This window comes from Erithacus rubecula (assembly GCF_903797595.1).
Source record: "Erithacus rubecula genome assembly, chromosome: 27".
NCBI classification, from domain to species: Eukaryota; Metazoa; Chordata; class Aves; order Passeriformes; family Muscicapidae; genus Erithacus; species Erithacus rubecula.
This window is the reverse complement of record NC_136679.1, coordinates 3141540-3150633: the sequence shown is the minus strand read 5'-3', so window position 1 is coordinate 3150633 and position 9094 is coordinate 3141540. Positions and strand designations below refer to the sequence as shown.

General features: G+C 53.7%; 1 gene segment (V, D, J or C); it reads left to right on the top strand.

Annotated features, from left to right (window-relative positions):
* Positions 1-1498: 1498 nt before the first annotated feature.
* On the top strand, positions 1499-8767 carry LOC306812911 (T cell receptor alpha variable 1-1-like). The segment is given in 2 exons: positions 1499-1664; positions 8295-8767.
* Positions 8768-9094: the final 327 nt, after the last annotated feature.

The following is a 9094-nucleotide window of genomic DNA, read 5'->3' as shown; positions in this document are numbered from 1 at the left end:
CAGCGCCGCCCGCGGCCAGCAGGGGGCGCTGCCGCTCCGCCCGCCGGGCCCCGGGCGGCTCCGCAGCTCCTTCGTGTGCCCCGAGCCCGCGGGGGCACCGCGACACCGCACAGCCCGCCACGGCCCCGACACACGGCTGCCAGCCTGCCTGCTGCGGGACACGGGGCCACGCACTGCCCGCCCGGCCCTCGCTCCCTCGGCCGCCTCTGCCTCATACCATAATGCTGCACCCGCCGCCTCTGCCATCGCCAGCGGCCACGGCCGCCGCAAAACAGATGCCAGGGTTTAGCAAAGCTACAAGTGTTGAAAGTAGATACCTGAAAGGATGAGCTCCACATTAGGTTTCTGTCATGTCACTTGCTCTAGAGACCCATTTTCCCTGAGGGCAGGGACCTTTCAGCATCTTCAGGAACTCTTTGCAATGAGAAAGTTCAGCAGAGACCGCAGGGCATAAGAACGTGAGAGCGTTTGGTTCTCTAACACCCACGTCAAGTCCATTTTCCATTCCAAGGGAAGAACAAGACAAAAGGAAAGCGATGATCAAAGCACACAGTGACACCAATGTAGCAGTAGGTGATAGCAAATGAAAGGGGCAGCTCAGAGGTAATCAACCTCTAATTGATGAGCATTTAGGAACCAGCGGCTGTGGCTGTGGATTGGCTCAGGCTGAGCTTTATCAGTGACAAAGGGTTAGAGAGGACGAGAGGACATAGATTCCCCAGGAAAGGAAATACTGCCACTGCTGTGTCTCTAGGATCAGCAGGGATGGTTGCAAGTTTCGCTTCTCAGCACAACTGCTGAGAAGAATCCTCATCTCCCAGTACATATCTTAGCAGCTATTCTCTGCTCTGATGCCTAAGAAGGCACAATCTTCGAAGGAACCCCTAGAAGGATAAGTTTTCACTTGGAAAATCTGTGACAAACACAGAATCCTCCAATTCTCTTACTAAACCACGGAGAGGTGCAACTCCTGTATGAGAATGTTCCTATTACCAGCATTATCATAAGTGCAATATTGTTGACGTTATTCCATATGTTTATTTGTGCTACAAACCCATTTTAGAGAAAACCGAAATGACCAGTATTTGATTACTCTGGAGTTGATATGGAAAGGAGGATAGGAGTGAGGGACGTGGGAGAGAGGCATTTGTCCCAGGCAGATGAAGGCGGCCAGCAGAGAAGGGGCAGAGACAGTGGAGTCCCCTGTTCCTAAAGGAAATAGAATTGAGCCCAGACAGGCAAGAAATCTCAGCGGGGAAGGAGTCCCTGAGCTCCCCAATGGCCAGCACGGGGTGTGCAGCAGAGCTGGCCATTGCAGCTGGGGAGGTGAGGACTCCACTGCGAGCTGAGCGGGAACAGCCCCTCGCCATGGCTGAGGCGCCAGAGGCACGGAATGCTCCCAATGCCGCTGCCTGAGGGAGCCACGGGGGCTGCTGCTGGAGCAGCGACAAACGCAGCACGAGCATTTCAGGCACGCCAAGGACAGGCCATCGCTCTGCCTGCTCCCGCTGCTGCTCCCTTTGCACAGAGGCGTTTCCTGCACCTCTGCTGTCTCGGGGCTGCGACGTGGTTTCTGACTCTTCCTCACTCGGCAAACACGCAGCTTGCTCTCGCCATGCACCTCGCACATCTCATCCTCACCGTCTTCCTGGGACAGCTCCTGGGTAAGTCCTGCCTGTTCTCCAAGGCATTATTCCTCTTGTTCCTTCCCCAGAAAACCCTCAACAGCACCTTAAGGACCGTAATGGGCAAATGTGAGTTATTGGAGGGAAAAGGCTGAGAAAAGTCGGTTCCTCTTTGTTGTTTTGTAAGCGCTTATTCAAGAAGGTCTTTGATTTCTAAAGAAAAAGATATGGGACAGAAGAAAAACCCCAGACCACGTCTCGGTCTTGTGTCTCACCTTAAATTAATCACTTTTTGCCTCCCTTTTTTATCCTTCTTCTGTCACCTCAGGAAATGTCAGCTCTTTTTGTAGTGCTATATTGCTCCTGTATTTATGTCAATTCACAGACCCTGTAAACCTGCCCCAGGCACCTCGAAGATTCAATTTCAATGACTTTTACAGGGTGTCCCTTTCTGCCTGCAGACTGAAACAAGTCTGCCACAGTGTTTTCTGGGCTGGCAGCACAAACAGGGCTCCCACTTTCCAAGCTCATCTTTGCGTGTTCTCAGGGATTGAGGAGCCCTCAGAGGTGACAGGGATGGGGAAGCAGAACGAAGCCCTTTGATGAACCTCGGTGGGCTCCTCAACCCGATTAAGGAAATAAAATTCAGGCTGTACACAGATTGTCTGAGCAGTAAATTAGGAACAGGGCCAGAGTCCAGCTCCTGCGAGGAATTTGCTGTGCTGAGAGCTCTGACGCCCAAACCAAAATCACTCTCTCCTGCCTGTCTGAAAATCTCAGGTCTTCCCTGCAGGACAGAGAGGTTTCTCCTACAGGGTTTTGCTTCTCCTGACTGTACTCCTTCCTTGTGGAGATGCTGATCTTGACTTTCTTCCAGGCACCTCCGGCCAGGTTACGGTCACCCAGGAAGATGCACAAGTCACAGTGAAGCAGGGACACACCTTCCACACCACCTGCAAATATCAGATCAGTGGTTTTCCTGCCTTGTTCTGGTACCAGCTGCGGAAAGGCCAAGCCCCCCAGCTGCTCTCCTATCAATCAGGGACTGGCCCCAGGCACAGCGGCCGTATCACCACGCACCTGAACACCTCGGGGAAATCCAGTGTGCTGAAGGTGGAGGAAGTGGAGGGCTCTGACAGTGCCTTGTACCTGTGTGCTGTGCAAGACACCCTGGTGCAGGGAGCTTCCTGGGCTGAGCAACAACCCCAGGGGAGGGAGGGGAGGATTATGTGGAGTTCTGATATTGGAGAAGGAACGCTGATCTCACCACAGTGCTCATCAAAAGTAGCGCCCTATGTGTTTTCAGAGGTCTGATGATTTTCAGTATGTCCATTGAGACACTTGTCTTGGGAAAACATCCTGGATTAATTTGAATCATTTCTGCATTGTGCAGTGTCTAAGCAAAGAAAAATATCCCCTGTGCATATCTGTGACCCTGTGCTTCCACACTGCAGCCTTGCTGGTTTTGGTCCCACAAGTTCTCAACAGAACCCAGGGCTGATTCTGTGTTCCTGCCCTGGATGACCTTGCAGCAGCCCCGTTTAAATGGACACAAGGGAGGCACAGATTTGTGCATGGCTCCACACTGCTGTGCACCAGCCTGTGTCTGTCCCCGTGTGTCCTTCATCGGAAGGGAATTCCCTGACTATGCCAGGGACACGGAGCACTGCTCTGGCCCTGCACAGCACAGAGCAGCAGCTTGCCAGGCTCAGCAGGAGCCCGAGTGCAGCTGAGCGCTGACGGCAGCTGCTCGCTACAGATGTGTGCAGGGAAGAGGCGCTGAAATGCAGCCCCTGTGTCCCGAGGCCTCCCTCTCCTGCCCCTCCAAAGCTCACTGTAACGTGATATCGATGGATGCGCTTGTGTTATGGGCTGATGTTTGGACTAGCACCTCTCCTTGCTTCCCCTGTGCCGCTGCCGGTCCCTCCCTCGGACAGTTTTATCTAGGCTGGTGTTTTCTGGCTCTCTCTCTTGCTGCGCTTCGGTTGTGGGCTGTGTCTTGCTCTCTGCCGTCTGTTCAGCTTTAACCCCCTCCCCTGGCTGCTTTGGCCGTTTTTTTCCTTTTTCCCCCAGCTGTTTTGTCTGTGCCCCTGTGTTGGCTTGTCTTGGGTTTGCTTTTGCTTGTCTTGGGCTCGCTTTAGCTTGTCTTGGGCTTGCTTTGGGCCTGCTCCCGGCTGCCCCTCCCCCTCTCTCCCTTCTCCCTGCTCCAGGAGAGCACCAACTCCAGAAGACGAGGATCTGAACTTCGGGGGCCGCTGCTGGAGGTCGGCTTGGGAGGCTCTGCCGCTCTCCCCGGCGAGGACCAGCTGGGTTCGTCTTATCTGGGTTTGGGTTGGGGAGTGTTTCTTTTGTAATTTCGTTAATAAAAAAGTTTTTTCCATTTTCACCAGAAGAACAATTCTTTCTAAGCTCAGTAAAAAAAAGAATTGTAAAAAAAAAAAAAGGGGAGGGGGTCTTTGGAGCTCTTTTTCCCCAAATTTGTCCTAAACTTGCACAGCTTGCGATGCGGTGTGGGTGTGTGTGTGGGATGGGACAGAACTGTGTCCTGTCCCTGGCCATGCCGAACGTCCTTGTGTCGCTGGCTGTGCCGCTGCTGGGAGAGGCGGGGGCTGAGGCCGGCCGGGGCGGAGCTGTTGGCGTGGCAGAGATGGCAGGGCCGCAGAGAGAGCCGGGGCTGAGGGGCACAGCGCTGCTCGGCCGGCGGTGCGGCGCCATGCGGCGGTGTCGGGGCGCGGGGCTGGCGGCGCTGGCCGCGCTGCTGCTCGGTGCGCGGGGGTGGCGGCCAAGGGGCCGCGGCCGGGGCTGGGCTCATCCCGCACGGCCCTCCAGGCTGCCGTCCTGCCTCCTTCTTCACACACTTCTTGCCTCGCGCTGTTCAACTGTTCATTCCTTCCTCTTGTCCATCACGTTGTCCCTCAGGAATCTCCGGATTCCATTCTCTGCTCATCCCTGCCAAACCTTGCTTTTCTACACCTTACGATATTACCTTCTTATCGTTCATCTCTTCGAAGTTTTCTGTCTTTCCCTGCTTTCTCCGACATCCTCCCCTTTCCCAGTGACTCCTGAGAGTCCTTTGTTTCATGCATTCATCTCTCCACAAAACATTCCTGGACATTTCTATTCCTGCATATCTACAAATCCTATGGAAACTGTTTTCCATGTCTGTCCGTTTGTGAGTGTTTCAGCGATCCTTTATCTGTGCACCAGGGCAATGTCGGATTTCATGTTTGTCCTTTTTCTGTCCCCTGCAGTGGCTTCAGGCACAGCCCAGGTGCAGCAGGAGCCATTCTTGGAAACCACCGAGGGCACCGGCATCAACCTCAACTGCTCACACTCCAGCAAACAGATTGGCCAATACATCCACTTCTACCGTCAGCTCCCGGGCCAAAGCCCCGAATTCCTCGCACTCACTTTTAGTGGGTCCAAGGATGTTCCGGCCATCGCAGGAAAGCTGTCGGTGTCGGAGGACGGGCGTTGGAGCGCGCTGTGGCTCGGGCGGCCCCGGCGCGGGGACGCGGCCGTGTATTACTGCGCGCTGGGCCACGGGCAGAGGAGCCGGGGCTGCGGCCGGGCACGAACCGCCGCGGGCGGGGCCGGGCGGGGCCGGGGGCACAGCGCCGCCCGCGGCCAGCAGGGGGCGCTGCCGCTCCGCCCGCCGGGCCCCGGGCGGCTCCGCAGCTCCTTCGTGTGCCCCGAGCCCGCGGGGGCACCGCGACACCGCACAGCCCGCCACGGCCCCGACACACGGCTGCCAGCCTGCCTGCTGCGGGACACGGGGCCACGCACTGCCCGCCCGGCCCTCGCTCCCTCGGCCGCCTCTGCCTCACACTAAACTGCTGAGCTCACCGCCTCTGCCATCACCAGCGGCTCCCCGGCCACGGCTGCTGCTGCTGCTCTCAGCCTGCTTTGCAAAGCAAATCAAAGAGCTGCTCCGGGAGAGCGTCTGTGCTGAGAGCTGACAAAGCAGCTGCACTCACAGGCACTCAGGGGTTAATTCAGGCAGTGCTTTCACCTCAGTGGGTCATGGCATGAAAGGTTTTTGCAATGTGGCTTCATGATGTAACAAAGGAATCTCCATCTTTGTCCCTACAGTAATGTCTCTGTTCCATACTAGAAGGTGCATAACAAGCAGCATTCTCTATATGGATGGTTAAGGGAGGTGTAATTTGAATCCCCCTTTCGTTAGAATTCAACTATCTTCTCTAGATTTTGTTCTAATACTCAGGTTTCCCAATGACACATTGATCTGTCCTCACAACTATTGTGAAACTGCAAAATATCTGGGAAGGAAAAAAATACATCTGTTGGAGTAGGGCTCCTTTTCAAACTGAGGACTCTCTCACACCGACTTTCAACTTTAAACTGATTGGTCCCTTTTCCTTCACTTTAATATCTAATCAAACACCCAGAAGAGCAAATCACAGAATTTAGAAAGACTGAAAGTGTTGGAGGGAGACATTTGAAACGATGAGCTCCGCAAGAGGTTTCCCTCCAAATACTTGCTCTAGTGACCCAGTTTCCTTTAGGGACAGGAGCCTTTCAGCATCTTCAGAAACTCATTGCAATGAGCAAGATCAAAGCACACCATAGTCAAAACATGGGAAAGGGGAGAAGGTCTGGTTCTCTGTTGCTCACTTCAGGTCCACTTTCAATTCCATGGGAAGAACAAGAGAAAAGGAAAGCAATTATCAAAGCACACAGTGACACCAATGTAGCAGTAGGTGATAAGCAAATGAAAGGGGCAGCTCAGAGTTCATCAACCTCTAATTGATGAGCATTTAGGAGCCAGCGGCTGTGGCTGTGGATTGGCTCATGCTGAGCTTGGTCAGTAGAAAAGGGTTAGAGATGATGAGAGAGGACATGGAAGCCCCAGGAAAGGAGAGATTGCCAGTGCTGCTGTCTCTGGCATCAGCAAGACTGGGTGCAAGTTTCGCTTCTCACCACAACTACTGGGATGAATCCTCATCTCCCGGTACATGTCTTACAATCTGTTGTCTCCTCTGATGCAAAAGAAGGCACCATCTTCGAAGGAGACGGTAGAAGGATGGGTTTTCACTTGGAAAATCTGCGACAAACACAGAACCTTCCAATTCGACTACTAGACGATGGCGAGGAGCAACACCTGCCTGAGAATGTTGCTATTACCAGCATTATCATAAGTGCAATATTGTTGACGTTATTCCACATGTGGTTTTTTGTGCTACACACCAATTTTAGAGAAAACCAAAATGACCAGTATTTGATTACTCTGGAGTTGATATGGAAAGGAGGATGGGAGTGAGGGACGTGGGATAGAAGCATTTGTCCCAGGCAGATGCAGGCGGCCAACAGAGAAGGGGCAGAGACACTGTGTGAGTTCCCTGTTCCTAAAGGAAATAGAACTGAGCCCAGGCAGGCGAGAAAGCTCAGCAGGGAAGAAGCCCCTGAGCTCCCCAATGGCCAGCACGGGGTGTGCAGCAGAGCTGGCCATTGCAGCTGGGGAGGTGAGGACTCCACTGCGAGCTGAGCGGGAACAGCCCCTCGCCATGGCTGAGGCGCCAGAGGCACGGAATGCTCCCAATGCCGCTGCCTGAGGGAGCCACGGGGGCTGCTGCTGGAGCAGCGACAAACGCAGCACGAGCATTTCAGGCACGCCAAGGACAGGCCATTGCTCTGCCTGCTCCCGCTGCTGCTTCTGCTGTTCTCTTTGCACAGAGGTGTTTCCTGCACCTCTGCTATCCCGGGGCTGCGACGTGGTTTCTGACACTTCCTCACTCGGCAAACACGCAGCTTGCTCTCGCCATGCACCTCGCACATCTCATCCTCACCGTCCTCCTGGGACAGCTCCTGGGTAAGTTCTGCCAGTTCCCCAAGTCCCTCTTCTTATTATTCATTCCCTAGGAAACCCTCAACAGCCCCTTCACGACCTGATGGGGAAAATGCCAGTGACTAGAGGGGAAGGCTGAGAAAATCGGTTTCTCTTTGTGGTTTTGTAGGCGTTTACTCAAGAAGGTCTTTGATTTCTAAAGGAAAAGAGAAGGTAGAGAAGACAAACCTCAGACCATGTCTCTGCCTTCTCTCTCACCTTAAATTTATAGCCCTCTGTCTCTCTTTTTTATCCTTCTTCTGTCACCTCAGGAGATTTCGTCTGTCTTTGAAGTGCTATATTGCTCCTATTTAAATGTCAATTCACAGACCCTGTAAACTTGCCCCAGGCACCTCAAATTTTCCCATTTCAATGACCCTTACAGGGTGTCCCTTTCTGCCTGCAGACTGACACAGCACTGACACAGCTTCCAGTGTTCTTTGGGCTGACAGCACGACTAGGACCCCTCTTTCCAGTCTCAGTTTTGTGTGTACTCAGGGATCGAGGAGTCCTCAGAGGTGACAGGGATGAGGAAGCACAATTAATCCATTTGCTGAACCTCGGTGGGCTCCTCAACCTGATTGAGCAAAACAATCCAGACTGTTCCCAGATTGTCTGAGCAGTAAACTAGGAGCAGGGACACAGTCCAGATCTTGCAATGAATTTGCTGTGCTGAGAACTCTGACATCCCAAAAATCACTCTCACCTGCATCTCTGAAAATCTGAGGTCTTCCCTGCAGGACAGAGAGCTTTCTGCACCAGGGTTTTGCTTCTCCTGACTGTAGTCCTTCTCTGTGGATATGCTGACATTGACTTCCTTCCAGGCACTTCTGGGCAGATCACGGTCATCCAGGAAGATGGACAAGTCACGGTGAAGCAGGGACACACCTTCCACACCACCTGCAAATACCAGATGATTGGTTTTCCTGCCTTGCTCTGGTACCAGCTGCGGAAAGGCCAAGCCCCCCAGCTGCTCTCCTATCAATCAGGGACTGGCCCCAGGCACAGCGGCCGTATCACCACGCACCTGAACACCACGGGGAAATCCAGTGTGCTGAAGGTGGAGGAAGTGGAGGGCTCTGACAGTGCCTTGTACCTGTGTGCTGTGCGAGACACCCTGGTGCAGGGAGCTTCCTGGGCTAAGCAACAAGCCAGGGGAGGGAGGGGAGGTGTCATTTACAAGGCTGAGCATGGAAAAGGAATGCAGGCATCACCCCAGTGCCCACCAGAAGTTGCATTACATGTGTATAATGGCCTGATGGTTTTCACCACGTCCATTGTGACACACCCCTTGTGAAAATATTATGGTTTGTTATGACTCATTTTAGCACTGAGCAGACTCTAAGTAAAGAAAAATACACCCTGTGCATGACTGAGACATTGTCCTTCCACACAGCAGCCCTGCAGCTTGTGGCCCACAAGTTCTCAGTAGAACCCAGGGCTGGTTCTGTGTTCCTGCCCTGGTTGTTCTTGCAGCAGCCCCGTTTGCATGGACACACGGGAAGCACAGATATAGAAGATGGCTCCACACTGCTGTGCACCAGCCTATGTCTGTCCTCGTGTGTCCCTCATCGGGAGGGAATTCCCTGACTATGCCAGGGACACGGAGCACTGCTCTGGCCCT